Source organism: Desmodus rotundus, chromosome 2 (genome assembly GCF_022682495.2).
Source record: "Desmodus rotundus isolate HL8 chromosome 2, HLdesRot8A.1, whole genome shotgun sequence".
Lineage (NCBI taxonomy): Eukaryota > Metazoa > Chordata > Mammalia > Chiroptera > Phyllostomidae > Desmodus > Desmodus rotundus.
In genome coordinates, this window is record NC_071388.1 from 119833950 (window position 1) to 119852553 (window position 18604).

Here is an 18604-nt window from a genome sequence, read left to right on the forward strand (position 1 = left end):
TTTAGCTCTCTTCAAAGCCCCACAATTTGTTCCTATCAAAGTGGAATCAAAGTCCTTACCTTGAGCCTTCAATGTTCTTCATTACCTGGTCTCACACTTACCTCTTCTTCTTCTCCACCTTCTTCACACAGCTCCAGGAGCTCTGGCCATCTTGCTGTCTCTTGAACACACTGAGCATGCTACAGGTTTAGTGTCTTGGAACTATGTCTTTTCCCAATGCACTGTTACTCCAAATATCTTCATATAATTATTGCTTCAAGGTCATCTTTGGGAGAGACCTTCTCTGATCATTTACATGAAACTGCACCTGTCTTTCAATATTTTCTTCTTGCTTAATTCTTGTTATAATACCTATTGGTACCTGACACACTCTTTGTTTGTTTATTATTTGTCTCACCCTCCCCCAATAATGTAAATTTCACGAGAACCGTGACCATCTGTTTTGTTTCCTGCTGTATCTCTAGATCCCAGAATAGGACTTGTCACAGGGGAGATCCTGAGTAAAAACTTGTAGAATTACTGAATGAGTGACTGTCTTGGCAATGGCATTATAAAAGTGTGAGGGTTCAGCTCCCCTATAGAGGAGTGGGCTGTTAATCTGTTCTCCCTTTGACATGAAATGCTTCCCCAATTCTTGGAGCTGTATCTTATAGCCAAACAGGGCAGCAGAATCAGTCTGCTTCAGTGGAGCTATTGAGTTGAGATTTTGCTCCGCATTTACCTTGACTGATGGTTTGGTTCAAGATATGCTTTGTGGGAAATTCATTCCCTCCCAGGGTTTCTTCTGCCAACAGAGTAAAGACAATCATTTTTTCTTGGCATGATTTTCAACTCAATCTTCTCTGTGTTTGAGAACTCAATTGTAACCATACAACCATTCCAAATCTCATCGTGGTCAAAGCAAATGCTGCGTTTGTAGTTTAACCACCCATTCCCTACTGCATCCTGTTCTTATTTTTTCAGCTCCATTATGGGAGATTGATTTCCTCTGCTTTCCAGTTGGATCCTTAAATCCATAGCTTTAGAGTCCTGGCTATGAAGCATTTTATTTCCTCATGGTGTTTGTCTTAAATTCATATAAATGGAATAGGTAGAACAGGGATTTTGGTACTAATTATAAAGTACTTAGAATAAAAAAATAAGTAAAGTTCAAAATGTATGATTTACATTTTCATACTCATTCTGGCTCTAATGGGTTATATGATGATATCTAAAACACTTGTCCTCTCAGAGCCTAGTTATAAATGACCTATAAGAAAGTTTTAAGTAATTAGATCACCTTTAAAAAGCACCCCTTACAGGTAGAAGATGGAATGGAGTAAAAATAGCCTCTTCAACAAATGATGTTGGTAGATAAGGACCGCTACATGCAAAAAAATGAAACTTGATCACCAACTTACACCATACACAAAAATAAATTCAAGGTGGATAAAAGACTTAAATATAGGTCATAACACTATAAAAGGCCTAGAGAAAAACATTGGCAGGAAGATCTCAGATATTCCACGGAGCAACATCCTCACAGACATGTACCCTAAAGCAAGGGACATAAAGGAAAGAATAAACAAATGGGAACTCATCAAAATAAAAAGCTTCTGCATGGCTAAAGAAAACAGTATTAAAATAAAAAGAGAACCAATGTATGGAAAAACATATTTGCCAATGATACCTCGGACAAGGGTTTGATCTCCAGAATATAGAAAGAACTCACACAACTTCACTCCAGGATGATAAACAATCCAATCAAAAAATAGGCAAAGACCTGAACATACACTTCTCCAAGGAGGACATACAGAGGGTTCAGAGACATACGAAAAGATGCTCAGCATCACTAGCCATCAGAGAGATGCAAATTAAAGCCACAATGACATACTACTTCATACCAGTGAGAATGTTCATCATAAACAAAGCAACAAACAACAAGTGTTGGAGAAGATGTGGAAAAAAGGGAAGCTTAGTGCACTGTTGTTGGGAATGCAGACTGGTGCAGCCACTGTGGAAAACAGTATGGAATTTCCTCAGAAAACTAAAAATGGAACTGCCTTTAGACCTGGCAATTCCACTGCTGGGATTTATATCCTAAGAATCCGGAAACACCAATCCATAAGGACCTATGCACCCCAATGTTCATAGCAGCACAATTAAAAAGAGTCAAATGCTGGTAGCAACCTAAGTGCCCATCAGAAAATGAGTGGATCAAAAACTATGGTACATTTACACAATGGAATACTATGCAGCAGAAAGAAAGAAGGAGCTTATACCCTTTGCAACAGCATGGATGGAATTGGAGAGCATTATGCTAAGTGAAATTAGCCAGACAGTGAAATGCAAATACCATATGATCTCACCTTTAACTGGAGCATAATCAACAAAACAAACAAGCAAACAAAATATAACCAGAGACATTGAAATTAAGAACAATTTGACAGTAACCAGAGAGGAGGTGGGAGAGGATAATGGGGGGAAAGGAGGGAAGAGATTTCAGGAACAACTATAAAGGAAACATGGACAAAACCAAGGGGGTAGGTGGAATCAGGTGAGGGAGGTGGGGATGGCTGGGGTGTGGGGGAAAATGCAGACAACTGTAATTGAATAACAATAAAATAATTTAAAAATAAAATAGAAAAAAAACACCCCTTACAGATGAGATAATTGATCATTTTTACTTTGCAGAAAATTATATAGTATTAATAGAGTAAAATTTTGCTTAAGTGAAAGTTAACAATGAAATTTTATTTCCATTTTCCACCTTTACAGGAAGAATCAAATGACCTCCCACTCCAACAAAAGTAATTCTTGCTTATTTCTTTATCTAATTTTCAAATACACCATATTTCCTGTTCATAACAAAACTATCACAAATTTTCAATTATGGGATCTAGAGTGGAAGAGAGAGACATTGTTTAGGGTTAGTGTCAGATGTGATGGACAATAAAAGCAATGGCTTAAAACAGGCAGAGATTTGTATCTCTGTCACATATTGTTCCCAAAATAAGCAACATGGACAACTTCGGCATTCCATGCTTCCAAGTATGTGGACTCCTTTTTTACTGCTTCAGTAACTCTAGGATATTGTGCTTGTCTGTACAGTCTAGCATCATTAAAAAATTTTATATGCATGACCAGTTTCTTTAAGAATGTGACCCGAAGTTGTTCCTATCATTTCTGTTCACATCCCATTGGTAATTAGTCATATGCCTTAGTCACATGACATGCCTAGCTGCAAGGGAAAATTGGAAATATAACATCCATGCCATGTGCCTAGTTGATAATTGGAGTTCTAATACAATGTAAAAATGAGAAATACCTTATTTCTGCTACAAACAGCAATATTCTAATTTTACAGATTCATGAACTAAGGCCAATAGAGGTAAAATACACCATCCTAGGTTTTACAGCCCAACAAACTAAGGCCAACAGAGATAAAATATATGGTGCCAGGTTTGACAGCCTAATTATGGTAAAGGTTGGCATAAAGCATAGGTCGCAGAGGTATGACAGAAAGAGGATGGGCTTGGAGTCAGACCTGAGTTAGAATCTCAGTTTTGCCTGTTACTGACTGATTCAGGGGGAAATTTATTAAACTTTCTGAGCTCCGATTTCCTTACTGGTAAAATGGTAATAATTTCTCAAATATTTTCTGGGATGGTAAATGAGTTAAAGTATGAAGACATCTTTTAGGGTACCTAATACATCATAGTTACCATGTGAATGGTATATGCTCCCTTAGCTTGGCCTTCCTGGTATAATTTCATACTACATAGTGATTATATTTAAACATATACAGGTATTACCCCGTGGAAAAACATTATACTTAACCCAAATCTCCTTGTACTTCTTTATATCTATAAAATTTGAATTATTATTCAGCACTGATATCCAGGTACTTTAAAAGATAAGCAAGACTTCCCATCATGAAGGAGGCATAGGTAAACATGGCTCACCTCCTTGCACAACCAAAGCAAAAATTATAATAAGACTACAAAACAACTATCATCCAGAATTGTCAGAAAATCAAGCTTTATGGAAGTCTGACAACCAAGGAATAAAGAAATCACATTCAGCCAGATAGGTAGGAGGAGCAGAGACGTGAGGAGGCACAGAGGCATGGTGACATGGAATGGGTGGTCCCACACCCATGTGTATTGGATAAAAATAGGGAAGGATACTTTGGGACTGAGGGATCCCAGACTCACAGCCCAGGGTTCCAGTGCCAGGAAGATAAGTCCTCATAACTTCTGGCTGTAAAATGCAGTAGGGATTGGGGTTACAGAAGAAAACTGTGGGGTTCTCAGGAGTCTCCTCTAACAGGGCCCACAATGGTCTTAGGACTTAGGTAGACTCTCTCCCTTTGGGCTCTAGCACTGGGGCAGTAGCTGGAAGGGCTCTAGGGGCATATGAGCAGAAATTGAAGTATCCAGCATAAGGGTGAACATCAGGGGACAGTTTCCTCCTGGACAAAACTCCAGAGGCCAGGCAGTGGCATTGTACCCTTTCTGAGCCCTCTCCACAAAGAGTGGCTACACCATACCGTAGATTCCATCAACCTGGTTCACATGGTTCACTTAGGTCACTAAGGCTCTACTACATCCAGCATATTGGTGTGATTTTCTATAATAGGCCACACTACCAAGACAGGGAGTAAAACAGCTCTCCCTAACACATAGAAACAAACACAGGGAGGCTGCCAAAATGAAGAGAAAAAGAAATATGGCCCAAACAAAAGAACAGAACAAAACTCCAGAAAAAGATCTAAACGAAATGGAGATAAGCAATCTATCAGATGCAGAAGTCAAAACACTGGTTATAAGGATGCTCAAGGAACTCATTAGGTATTTCAACAGCATAAAAAAGACCCCGGCAGAAGTGAAAGTTACACCAAGTGAAATAAAGAAAAGTTTACAGGGAACTAACGATAGAGTGTATGAAGCCAAGAATCATATCAATGATTTGGAATATAAGGAAGAAAAAAACATTCAGTTAGAACCATGAGAAGAAAAGAGAATCCGAAATAACAAGGATAGGCTGAGGAGTCTCTGGGACAACTTCAAACATTCGAATCATAGTGGTGCCAGAAGGAGAAGAGAAAGAGCAAAAAATTAAAGACTTATTTGAAAAAACAATGAAAGAAAAGTTCCTTAATTTGGTGAAGGAAATAGACATATAAGTCCAGGAAGCATGGAGCTTCCCAAACAAGATGGACACAAAGAGGACAACACCAAGGCACATCATAATTAAAATGCCAAATGTTAAAGATAACAGAGAGTCTTATTTCTTTTTTAAAAAATTTTATTTATTCTATATCCGAGAATCAAGATGGTGGCGTAGGTGGACACACTGCGCCTCCTTGCACAACCAGAGCTGACGGACGATGGAACGGCAGGGAAGTCCAACACCAAGTACATAAAAAAGAAACATGCATCCAGACTGGTAGGAGGGGCAGAGATGGGCACCGGGGCAGAGAGGACTCGCGTGGCCGTGGCTGGACTGAGAATGGTGGAGTGTGGGAAGAAAGGGGCAGGCATTCTGACCACTAGCAGACCCTTCGCCCCCACATTTACACACAAATAAACCGAGAGGGCCGGACTCAGAGTGGTGGAGAACGGGGCAGGCGGGTAGCACCCCTCGGCCCCACATCCGCGCACAGATAAACTGGGACAAATGGCGGGGAGCAAAGCAGACTGTGTAACCCAGGGCTCCAGTGTGGGGAAATAAAGCCTCAAACTTCTGATTGAAAACGCCCGAGGGGGTTGGGGTGGCAGCAGGAGAAACTCCCAGCTTCACAGGAGAGGTTGTTGAAGAGACCCACAGGGGCCTAGAGTGTGCACAAGCCCACCCACTCAGGAGCCAGCACCAGAGGGGTCCAATTTGATTGTGGGTAGCAGAGGGAGTGATTGAAATCCAGCAGAGAGTGGAGCGGGTGCCATTGCTCGCTCTCGGCCCCTCCCCCACATACAGCATCAGAGCACAGTGGCCAGGGTTACCCCGCCCCGCCCTGGGAACACCTAAGGCTCCGCCCTTTTAAGTAACAGACCTGCCAAGACAAAAAAAAAAAAAAAAAAAAAAAAAAGGCCCAAATGACAGAACACTTCAAAGCTCCAGAAAAAATACAACTAAGCAACCAAGAGATAGCCAACCTATCAGATGCACAGTTCAAAACACTGGTAATCAGGAAGCTCACAGAATTGGCTGAATTTGTTCGAAAACTAGATGAAAAAATGAAGGCTATGACAAGAGAAACAGAGGAAAATATACAGGGAACCAATAGTGATGCTAAGGAAACTGGGACTCAAATCAATGGTGTGGACCAGAAGGAAGAAAGCAACATCCAACCAGAAAAGAATGAAGAAACAAGAATTTGGAAAAATGAGGAGAGGCTTAGGAACCTCCAGGACATCTTGAAACGTTCCAACATCTGAATTATAGGGGTGCCAGAGGGAGAAGAGGAAGAACAAAAAATTAAAAACTTATTTGAACAAATAATGAAGGAGAACTTCCCTTATCTGGCAAAGGAAATAGACTTCCAGGAAGGCCAGGAAACTCAGAGAGTCCCAAAGAAGCTGGACCCAAGGAGGAACACACCAAGGCACATCATAATTACATTAGCCCAGATGAAACAGAAGGAGAGAGTCTTAGAAGCAGCAAGAGAAAAGGACACAGTTACCTACAAAGGTCTTCCCATAAGACTGTCAGCTGATTTCTTAAAAGAGACCTTACAGGTAAGAAGGGGCCAGAAAGAAGTATTCCAAGTCATGAAAGTCAAGAGCCTACATCCAAGATTATTGTATCCAGCAAAGCTATCATTTAGAGTGGAAGGGCAGATTAAGTGCTTCCCAGATAAGGTCAAGTTAAAGAAGTTCATCATCACCAAGCCATTATTATATGACATGTTAAAGGGACTTATCTAAGAAAAAGAAGATAAAAAATATGAACAGTAAAAATGACAGCAAACTCAGTTATTAACAACCACAGCTAAAACCAAAACAAAAGAAAACTAAGCAAACAACTAGAACAGAAACAGAACCACAGAAATGGAGATCACATGAAGGGTTATCAATAGGGGATTGGGAGGGGGAGGAAGGGGGGAAAGGTACAGAGAATAAATAGCATAAATGATAGGTGGAAAATAGACAGGGGGAGGGTAAGAATAGTGTAGGAAATATAGAAGCCAAAGAACTTATAAGTATGACCCATGGACATGAACTATAGGGGGGGAATGTGGGAGGGAGGGGGTGGACAGGATGGAGTGGAGTGAAGGGGCAGAAAAGGGACAACTGTAATAACATAATCAATAAATATATCAAAAAATAAATAAAATAAAAATTTTATTTATTTATTTTTATTCAGTTACAATTGTCTGCATTTTCTCCCCATCCCTCCACCCCACCCCAGCCAGTCCCACCTCCCTCCCCTACCTGTACCCTTCCCCTTGATTTTGTCCTTGTGTCCTTTATAGTAGCTCCTATAGACCCCTCTCCCCACTCCCCTCTGTCTATTGTTACAGTGTTCTTAACAGAGAGTCTTAAAAGCAGCAAAAGAAAAGCAAATAGTTACCTACTTCCTACAAGACTGTGAGCTGATTTCTCAGCTAGAAGGAACTGGTAAGAAGTATTTAAAGTGATGATAAGCAAGGACCTATAATCTAGATTACTCTATTCAGCAAAGCTATTATTTAGAATTGAAGGGCAGATTAAGTGCTTCCCAGACAAGGTAAAGCTAAAGGAGTTCATCAGCACCAAGTCAGTATTATATGAAATGTTAAAGAGACTCATTTAAGAAAAAGAAGATCAAAACTATGAACATTAAAATGGCAATAAATTCATATCTATCAACAATTAAATCTAAAAAACAAACTAAGCAAACAAGCAGAACAGAAACAGATTCATATATATGGAGATCATTTGGAGGGTTACCAGTTGGGAGGGGGAAGGGGAAGAAGGAGGGAAAGGTGCAGGGATTAAGAAGTACAAAGTGGTAGGTACAGAATAGACAGGGGGATTTTGATAACAGCATAGGAAATGGAGTAGCCAAAGAACTTATAGGCATGATCCATGGACATGAACTAAAGTTGGAGGAGATCGCTGGAGGGAATGGGGGGGTACCTGGTTGGAGGGGGGCAAAGGGGGGAAATTTGGGATAACTGTAATAGCATGATCAATAAAATATATTTAAAAAGATAAGCACAAAGGAAGGGAACAAATTTTTAGGGATAGTTTCAATTATCTAAAAAATTTAAGTTAACTCATGTCCTTTAAGTTAACTCATGTCATTTAAGTTAAATGCTCATGTCCTGTGCATTCCTGTTAATTAACTGAATATTTAGCATAATTTTAATAACATATTATATTCTTCCCATAGGCTTTGTACTAATGGTTTTTGACATTTTTACTTTTATTTTATTGTCTGTGATGTTTTCATCTCTGAATCTTAATTTCACCATCTGAGTTTTATTTTTCTTTTAATTATTTTGGTGTGTAAGTGAATTAGTGTCCAAAATTTGGAAGAATTAGTTGGACTATTTTAAAAATATGACAGTAGGAAATATTTGGCTCATATCTAGCTCAGATTTTTTCCTGGGTTACTTAAAAAGTTCTTTCTAAACTTTTAAGTGCAAATTTCTAAAACAACACACAGATTTGCTTGAGAGAAATCCCTCTAGTCTGAGGAGAAATCATTCAAATCCAAACCATATGTGATATGTAAAGCAGCATTTTGAATATTCATATTATGATGCAAAAATCAGATCCCCAGAGTAGTACATCTCAAGAAGAAATTGAAATCAACATGGAAGTATGAATGTCACTTCCCTAATGCACAATTTGCAGTACTATCCAGCATCTTTCCCCCCCTAGATCAAAGCACTAGAGAACAATCATGGCGAACATGCCCTCATTCTAATTATATCAGGCACCTTGGAAGGAAAACAGATTTTAGCTCAATATCATTCTAAATGGATTTTAATTCTAGTAATGTGATGCTATTGTTCTTGTCCATTCCTCTTCCTTAGCTTGTTTTTGCAACATCAGCATTTCACTTTGTTTTTTACTAATATGTGAGTCCTGCTTCAAATCGCCTCTGAAATATATTGAATGGTTGCAGCCTGCAAATTCACCCTTCTTTTGTTAAGCTCCTGTTGTTATGCCCCAGACTTCTTTCTCTACTTTCATTCATCTTATTATTATCCTTGTCAACAGATTTGTTTCAGAACAATTTAAATTATCTTCAATTTCTTTTAGTAGAGGGGAGAAAAAAAATGGATGGCTTTACAGAAAGCATTTTACTGAACTTTTAGAATGTATTTTACATCCTTATTTTGGCATACCTGGTCAGTCCACTTTAGCATTATTCATCTCCACTTATCTGTTAATGGATTTTCAATTACAAATTATTCTCAGAACACGCATCAGAATGCTTTTTACAGCTATGTGATTTGATTCTTACACCCATAATATTCAAACAGCCTTTGGCTTATATCAACAAGTTGTCTAATGTTAAGATTATTTTCCCCTTTGGAAGCAGTTAGCTAATAGGAAAGCCTAGCAGATTTGTGGTTATTTGTGATTCTAGAATATTCTCTGTGCAGATAAAGCTGGAGGATTCTTTCACCACCTTGAAGGGTTATACTTCAGAGAATTCGAAGCTGGAGAACTTAGGAATTTTAAGAGGTTGATCATGAGAGGAAAGCTTCATAAATATTTTGGTGTTTAAAAAATGAAAAATGAATCCAGCAACCAAAATTAAGAGAATGTTGATGATATTATTATTATGTAATTAGGGACTAAATGTCAGTACCAAAGAGAAACTAGGAGTAGGTTTCTTGTCTCTAAGCCAGTGCTACTCAAAATGAGTTCATGGAACATTGTATGAACTCTTTGTTCACACAAGATGAGTACAGAATTTGAGAGTATTTATAAACTGTCAAAGATTTGATGTTGCTGTGATACCCAAGTGCATGACCAGTGGACTTGCTTTATTGAATAACACGCACACCAGTTTGGATGTTGTTGGATTCATGCTATGTTGTGCATCTAGTCACGTTTGGTAAGACTATGTATTTTCCAAGGTGGATGCAAAACAAACAAAAATCGGTTTGTATGCACAGACAGTATGAGAATCAAGTGCTTTAAACAAAGTGGGTGGGCATTACTCAGTAAACAAAAGAAAGCTTTGATTTTGATTTTCACCTCTATAGAGGTAGACAAGGGAAGAAAATGGGGACCTCTGGTCCAGGGAAATGTGGTGATTATAACTCTTACAAATTTAGACAGTGTACAGCAAACCCTGATGATGGAGGAAATGGGTTGGCACCGTGTAGGCCTCCATGAAACCCTGAGCAGCTATGGGTCAGCCATCACCATTCAGTCAGAGAAAAACAGTAGATCTGGCTGCAGATTCTAGCAGCTGCAGCTGCAATTGCAAAGTCCAGAGAATGCTTCTTGTCTTTTCAGGCTGTCCTGAAGAACATACTGGGGAGAACTTTGTGGAACATCCTGGAGGGAGTTTCACTTTCATAGGGCAACCTGAGTGTGGTTGTGGCTCTCACCAGGAATAGCACACAGGCATTGGGGCAGCCTAGGCACCTGTTAACTCATCAGTTCTTTCAGTGTGTATTGTTAGGGTGAAAAATGAGTTTGACACCCCTGCCTTAATGGAAAGGAAGTTGTGATGCAACACCCAGGTTCACACTTCTGCACCAAGAGACTCATTCCCCCAACTGCTCAGTGTTGGCTGTTAATGGCTTACAGCTGCATCTGGCTCTGAGACTCACAGAGGCTGCTTTGCCCAAGTCTGTGCCCCAATCATATTCAATTATTAATTATACAGGAGTACAAAGCCCAGTCCCCCTTACCATATTTGAGGACAACTCTGAAAGACCCTCCTACTAACAGAGTTCCCTATGGACTTGGCTGAGGTTTGTGATACCGGTGCATTGTAATTCCACTTCTCCTTGCTTCCCTCATTTCCTCAGAGGTTTTGTTGCTGGGCACACTCCTTGATAAAACTGCTGCATGCAAATCTTTGACCCAGACAGTTGGTATCCAAAGTGGTCCCAGGAAGCAGTCTCTCATATGGAGATTTGGAACTAGATCACCATTGGCTGTCTTGCAGAGAGGACTCTATTGAATGCAGTAGGTACAATTCTTAAAACTGGGATGGCGTATCAGTGGAAGGGAATGAATGAGCTGGTGCAATACCTCAGACACCTGGAAAGTATAGGGAAAGTAGGGAATTTAAGGAGTATAGAAACAGACGTGATATTAATGCATTTGAGAAAGACACAAAAGGCTGAAGGTGATTAATCATCAATTTAGGGCACAGTATGACAGTGAGAAGGCCTCTGTGATAGTGTGAAAAAGATATGTCTTTTGTAGCTGGAGAGCAGACAAAGCTGGAGATCAGGCCCAGGGCAGTGGAACTCCAGAGAAAGTTAAATTCTAAGCCTCAGCAAGTCTTCTACACCACAGTTAGGACCCTGGTTTAGATAGAGTGGGACCTTGACACTTGGGACAGTGACAGTGGTGTCCATGCATATGAGAATCTTAAAATGATTCCTCTTCTTGCACCCTCTGGCTTGCAGAAATGGCACAGTCCTTCCTTGGAAACACTAGTGTTCCCTCCCTTGCTTGAGGACAATGCAGAGGCCTCTGCTGCAAGAGGCCACATACCGGCCTCATGGTGAAACTGGTCCCCCACTTGTCCACCAGATCAATAGAGTTCAATCATGACATAACTTGTCCCGTGAGGTGCTGGACCTGCTGAGGGAAAAAAAGGACTCTGTGCCAAAGGCCCTGCAGGACTGAGCCATTACATACCTGCGGAGCTGGATAGCCTTTATGAGACTGGATCCTGAGGGTGCTGAATCAAGAGGTGATAAAACATAACATTGGATAAAATAAGGGAGAATTGATCAAAATGAGAGCACTCTCCTGTGACACAGGATTTAACTCTCCCGTGATACAAAAAAGGACCATGTGAGACTGTGCTAACAAGCTGTCAGCATGACTCATGGAAGCTTAGAGAAAGCGATGGGAAGTAGAAATGCCAGAATTGCTGTGGCAGACAATAGAAGAAGGGATAAAAAGGCTCAAGGAGAGTGGACGTGTTAGCATATACATACTATTAAAAGGGGAAAATCTGACCAATTTTTAGGGGGTCCTAGGGGACACTCCATTTACCAAAGCAATGAGGAACACTCTGGGAAGAGGAGAACCAGTAGCCCTGAGATCACGGTGGGGTGATTGTAGGAAGTGCTGTTATAGAACTGGGCTCCCTGATGGCAGTGGGGATGATCAGAACCTGAAATAATAGAGGCTGGGTGGTGACACTTAATCAGAACCAGAGTGGGTAAAATTGTAATGATTGGCAAGTTTGGAATGATAGGCAGGGGAACAACATACATATAGTTCAGGAGGTGAGTAATAAAGCATGGTATCCCAGGGGAAAGGGTGCAAGCTGAAAATGAACTAATGCTGTACTTCAGTCTAATTCAAGGCTTTCCCTGAAAACAGTATTGGGAAAACATTTCAGAGGCAAAGGTTTAGGTGCTGCATTAGATTATTCACTTTGGAAATAGAATTGGCCCTAGGTAAGAACGTATATAAACTCATAGGCACTGGTGAATATCCTGGATAGTTGGTCTGGGGTCAGGAATGAGAAGGACAGAAAGATTTGGAGCATGAAGGCATGTGGATGGACCTATGAGAGTGGGCATGCTGTGTGATCTTTGTAAGCCATGTGAATGTCCATAGCAAGTATCTGCCATGGAAAAGGCACTAAACAGCCAAAGAGAGAGATAGTATTGGCCAGTTCATGTCCTTCAGCCTCTGTCACTAGCCACTTTAATGCAGACATGATGGGCTCACCAATGAGTGCCATGATGGAAGGAATGGAGACAATAGCATGGGCTGCTTCTTTTGAAAGCTGACCTAACTGCTCCTGTTGTATGTTCAGCCTTCATACAACAGAGACAAACCCTGAGCCTCTGTTGTAATGTTATCACTTGGGGAGAGCAACCAAACATTTGGTGGTAAATTGATTACATTGGAATCTTTTCACCCTGGAAGGGCAGTGATTTGTCTGGAGTGGAATCAACATATATTGTGGGTATGGCTTTTCTTTCCCCATACCCATTGCCTCAGCCAGAACTAGCATCCAAGGATTTATGATGCATGATCCATGGACAAAGAATTCTGCATAATATTATCCAAGATGAAGGGACCCACATTACAGCAAAGGAGGTGAGGTAGTGGGGCCCTCTGGCCATATCACATAGCATACCATCCAGAAACTACCAGCTTGATAAATGGCCTTTGAAAGGAGTAGCCAACCATTAACTTGGAGGATTCAGTATACTCATAATGAGCAATTCTTAGTTAGATAGATTACAAAGGTCTGAAAAACAAGGAGTAGAAATAGGTATGGTGGCCCATTTGGAGAGTGTGTTCTTCCTGTCACCTCATGTAAGTCTATTGGTTTGGTTCCCGGTGAGGGAATGCCTCTAGCAGGGGATACACTTAGAGTCTCAGTAAGAATTAATCTGAAATTGTATGTGAGGGGAATCTGGCTGTAACATCTGCCACCCCATTGATAGCTAGGGTTGATTTGGCTGATCTGGCTGGCTAGGTGGGTGTCCCCTTCCTCCCTCACCAATCCATGTGCATCCCTCCCAAAGCTGCATGCTTGGTTGAAGAGGATGACCTTCCCAACTAGAGGAGAGGACAGGTTTTTGGTCAAGTGTATACAAGTAGCTGTGCTCCCCTGGTACAACCTCCAGACAAGCTCTCAAGAATTAATATGAAGTTGCTACTTACCTACTTTGGGCTACTTATGTTAAGAGGCCAACAGACAAGTGAAAGAATCATTATCAGGCAGGGATCATTGTCTGTTGGTCAAGGAGGCAGGGCTGCTGTTCCATAATGGGGACATGAGAAAGTGCATGTCACCCAGGTTACCCCCTGGGGAATTTCTCTGTGATCTCTTGGGAGCTTGAGAAGGGTGTAATGACTAGGAGTTGTGACTTCTCAGGTTGAGGTTCTCAGTTACTCTACTAAGTAAGCCACCTAGACTACAGATGAGCTAATCAATGGAGATGAAAATCTAAGATGAGTAGTGGAAAGACAGACAATGAACATCACTTTTGGCCTTGAAAGCAGGTAGAGCAGCAGGAGTATGATTCACCCCACAAACATTTCTTCCCAGGAAACAGGAGCCATCTGAATTCTGGAGGAGCTATTCCCAAATGGGGTGAACTTATAAGAAGTAAGGGGATCCAAACATACTGCTGTAGTGGAAGCTATACTACCCAGATCCCACACTGTTTATGATGGACACACTCATTCCTCAGCTGCTCAGAATGTTGACTGTTGATGGTTGTCAGCTGTGTTCTCCTGACATTTTTGGAGCTGCCTCAATCAAGTTATGCCCCTTGTGGGGTACTGCCTGTACCCAATGTCAGGTGATGCTGGTATACAAGCTTCTAACTTTGTTACCTCAACCACGGACAGCTCTGAAGGACTTGACAGTTCCAGAGCTCCCTGTAGAATCAGCCGAGGCCTCTCTCAAGACTGCATCATGGTTCAGCTACTCCCTCTGCCCAATGCGTCCCTCATTTCCTTACAGATGTTGGTCCTCAACACACTATGTACAAATCTTCACCTCAGATTCTGTTTCTAGGGACCTGAGCTAAGGCAAAGTGGTAGGCAGGGATATTTTAATTACAAGTATAACTTTCCTTCAAATTTTACCATATATATGGGTGGTAGGTAGGTCCTTCTTGCCCCACACAGGTCGACCCTTTCTTAAAGAAAGGCTTTACTTAGAAGAATTGAAATAAAAGTCTAGGGAGAAATCACCTCAGTAGATATTACTGATTTAATTCCATAGGAAATGTGTACTGTCTTAATGATTATTATGCTGACTTTGTGGTATCTAATCAAGTTGAGTTTAAAATTAACAAAACCAATGGCTCATGATTTGAGTCAGTTAATATCAATTCTAATTCATAGATTATATAAAAACTGGTGAGAATCATGATAAAATAAAGACTTGACTTTGGAATCAGAGAAGCCAGGATTTAAATTCCAACCAGTCATTCACAAAATATGTGTTGTGCAAACCATAATTTTTGAGCTTTGGTTTTGTTAATCTCTAAAAAAGCAATGATACTTCATGGTATTTTTTTACCCTTACTTGAGGACATGTTTAGAGAGAGGGGAAGGGAGGGAGAGAGAGAAGGAGAGAAACATCGATGTGAGAGAGATACATTGATTGGTTCTTGTACACACTCTGACTGGGGACCAAACCTGCAACCTAGGTATGTGCCCTGGCTGGGAATCATATCTGCAACATTTTAGTTTGCAGGACAATGCTCTAACCAACTGAGCCACACAGGCCAGGGCACTTCATGGTGTGTGTGTGTGTGTGTGTGTATGTGTGTGTGAAAATTAAAGAAGATAATGTCTAATGATTTCCTAGGTCTGTAGCTTTTATGCACAACACAAGAACTCATCCTTTTGCTCAACAAAAATTTATTCAGAACAAATCTTTATTAAGCAGCATTTATTATGTATCAGGTCCTGTGCTAGGTGCTTGGGGCAAGACATATGGACAAGTATACTCTCTATATTGAAGGGAGTTCACACTTTAGGGTGGGGAGTGCATACATAAAGCAGAGGAGCTGTATTAAAGATTGTCTTAGTCCATTTGGGCTGCTGAAACACAACGCTACAGACTGGGTGGCTTATACACAACAGAAATTTATTTCTCACATGTCTGGAGGCTGGCAAGTCCATGAACAAGGTGTCAACAGATTTGGTGTCTGGTGCGAGCCTGCTTTCTAGTTCATATATGGCTGTCTTCTTGCTGTGTCCTCTCTTGTGAAGAGGGAAGGGAGCTCTTTGGGGTCTCTTTTTTATATAAGACATTAATTTCACTCATGAGAACTCTACCCTTCTGACTTAGTCATCTCCCAAGGGCTCCATCTCTAAACACCATCACATTGGGGATTAGGTTTCAACATGAGAATTTTCCCCAGGCCATTGCATCATTATTTTCAGTAAAGAAACCCATACTCTCAGACCCCAGCTTATTTTAGCATGGCTTCCTTCAGCATTTAAGTTTCCTCTAAAACAAAGGGGGAAAAAAGAGGCATATTACAGTGACATAAACTCTTAGCATGGCTTTTATTTAAACAACCTTTGTAGTGACCATTTTGTTGTCATGCTTGCCCCAATCAATGAGATGGATATAGGGTCTTGAGGCTACAACTGTTTGTCTGATCATTTAACCTTCGGAAGCAGATTTTATTAAAGTGTTCCTGTTGCTGAAAATGAATTACAAAGCTTTCGCTTTTCTGTAGGAAATAAGAGTGCCCAGATGAGATTACATGGCTTCCTATGATATCTAAATAAGATTAGTTTGCTGAGATCACATTAAAATCCCATTAAAGAGACGGTTCTGCTCCAGCCCCCCTTCTCCTCAGGCAAGTTCTGAGAGAGTTGATGAAAATTGCTCAGGGATGACACACAGGCTTTGAGCACCCTGTGGAGACTTGGGGGTGGGGTGGAAATATTCTCCCAGCTCTGTTTGTTGCAGGAATAGAATCTGTGTACATGGCCCATTACTTATAGATGACAGTTATGATTCTAAGGAGGGAAGACTTTAGGGAGGAAATGGTAATCAGATGAGAGGATCAAGGGATGGAGGCAGTGAGGTCATCCCCAAAGAAGGCCCAGGAAATCATTAATTCATTTGTTTCCTGTGACAAAAATAATAATATTAATGTTGAACTATTTATAGCCTTCTTTCAAGCCTGTTTCTGAGGAGGAGGAATATTTTGCTTTCTGGAGGTTATCAAGTCTGAATTTTTGTTGTGCTGACCTAAGTATCAGTGTAACTTTGGATTGGTGCTGAGAAAGGTAATTAGATTTTCCTTAGGGCTAAATATATTGGGGCAACTCCTACAATGCCCAAACAGGGCAGCAGGGTGGTTGGACTTCTGAAGAGCAAAAAGATGAAGCTGGGGAGGAAAAGAAGGGGAATTGAGAGGGGCTGTTGTGATAGCTGGGCCATCCTTTGGAAAAATCAGGCGAGTGATGAGATCTGCAATGTAATTACCCTTTGCATCTCTTCAAGGGGGTTCCTTGAAGATTTAAAGTGTTTTGTAATAATTTATATGTAGAGCTGAGGTTTTTTTTTTTGAAATGGCCATGATATAGCCATGAAATGGCCGAAGTTTCACTTGTTCATTAATTTAATTTTCTTGAGTGCTAGGTGTTTACTAGATACAGAGATGATGGATATAGAGCCTGATGTTAAGGGGTTTCTAGTCAAGTTCTGTGGACATGTAAACAAACATGATTACGTACAATAGGTGCTTAGGAAAAGCAAGCACAGGGAGCAAAGGGGGATGAGGAAGGGGTAGCTGCACATGGAAAATCAGAGAAACCTTCACAGAAGAGTCTTCTGTCATGACGACTTCGAGGGATCAGTCTGCTTGAGACTTACAAGACTTTACCATTGGGTGTTTCCAATTGGCTGTGAAAACATCTCTTACTGTCCTGGTTCCCCACATCCTGTGGAGACTCCATGCTCAAACTTTCTATGACTTTCTCTGGTGATTGGAGATGGTGACTTTTATAAAGAAGTAAAAGGAAAAGGAAACACATTAACATTTGGTGTTCCCAATGACCTTTGTTCTGAGGGCCTTCATGAGAATAGCACTGTTAGAACCTTGTCTTAAGTCTTATTGGGGCAAATATCTGATGGGTCAAATATCTTTTATTAATATCACATAGTTTTTGTTGTTGTTACCAGATGGAAAATGAAATCACATTTAATATTTGAAATATTTTGCCTCTTTACTTCGTTTTATTTTGAAATGATGTAATCTTTATTGTTAAACTTTTACTGAAATAATTTAGGCCACTTATTTTTTATAGCCATATGAGCACAATTTATTTGTTTATTTATTTATTTTCTCTCTTCTTTAAAAAAATTATTTATTTATTTTTATTCAGTTACAATTGTCTGCATTTTCTCCCCATCCCTCCACCCCACCCCAGTCAGTCCCACCTCCCTTCCCCACTTCTACCCTCCCCCTTGATTTTGTCCTTGTGTCCTTTATAGTAGCTCCTATAGACCCCTCTCCCTACTATCCCCTCCTCACTCCCCTCTAGCTATTGTTACAATGTTCTTAATTTCAATGTCTCTGGTTATATTTTGTTTGCTTTTTTCTTTTGTTGAGTATGTTCCAGTTAAAGGTGAGATCCTATGGTATTCATCCCTCACTGCCTGGCTTATTTCACTTAGCATAATGCTTTCTAGTTCCATCCATATGAGCACAATTTAATGAAATATAAAATAAAATAACAATAAACAGAATGGATTAATCAAAAAACTAGTTTTTAAAAATATGTGTCTTACCAAAAAACCAAACCAAAACAAAAAAACCCCAAAGAACAAAAACCTAAGCTGCACAAAATGAAGATAAAATTTATTAGTAAAAATACCAGTTTGCTACTAACAGCACTTTTTGGGGGGAGGGGCAGTACTATCAGTTGGAATGGGGAGAATTTTCTTTTTTATGTTTTTTGAAAGTTTCCAG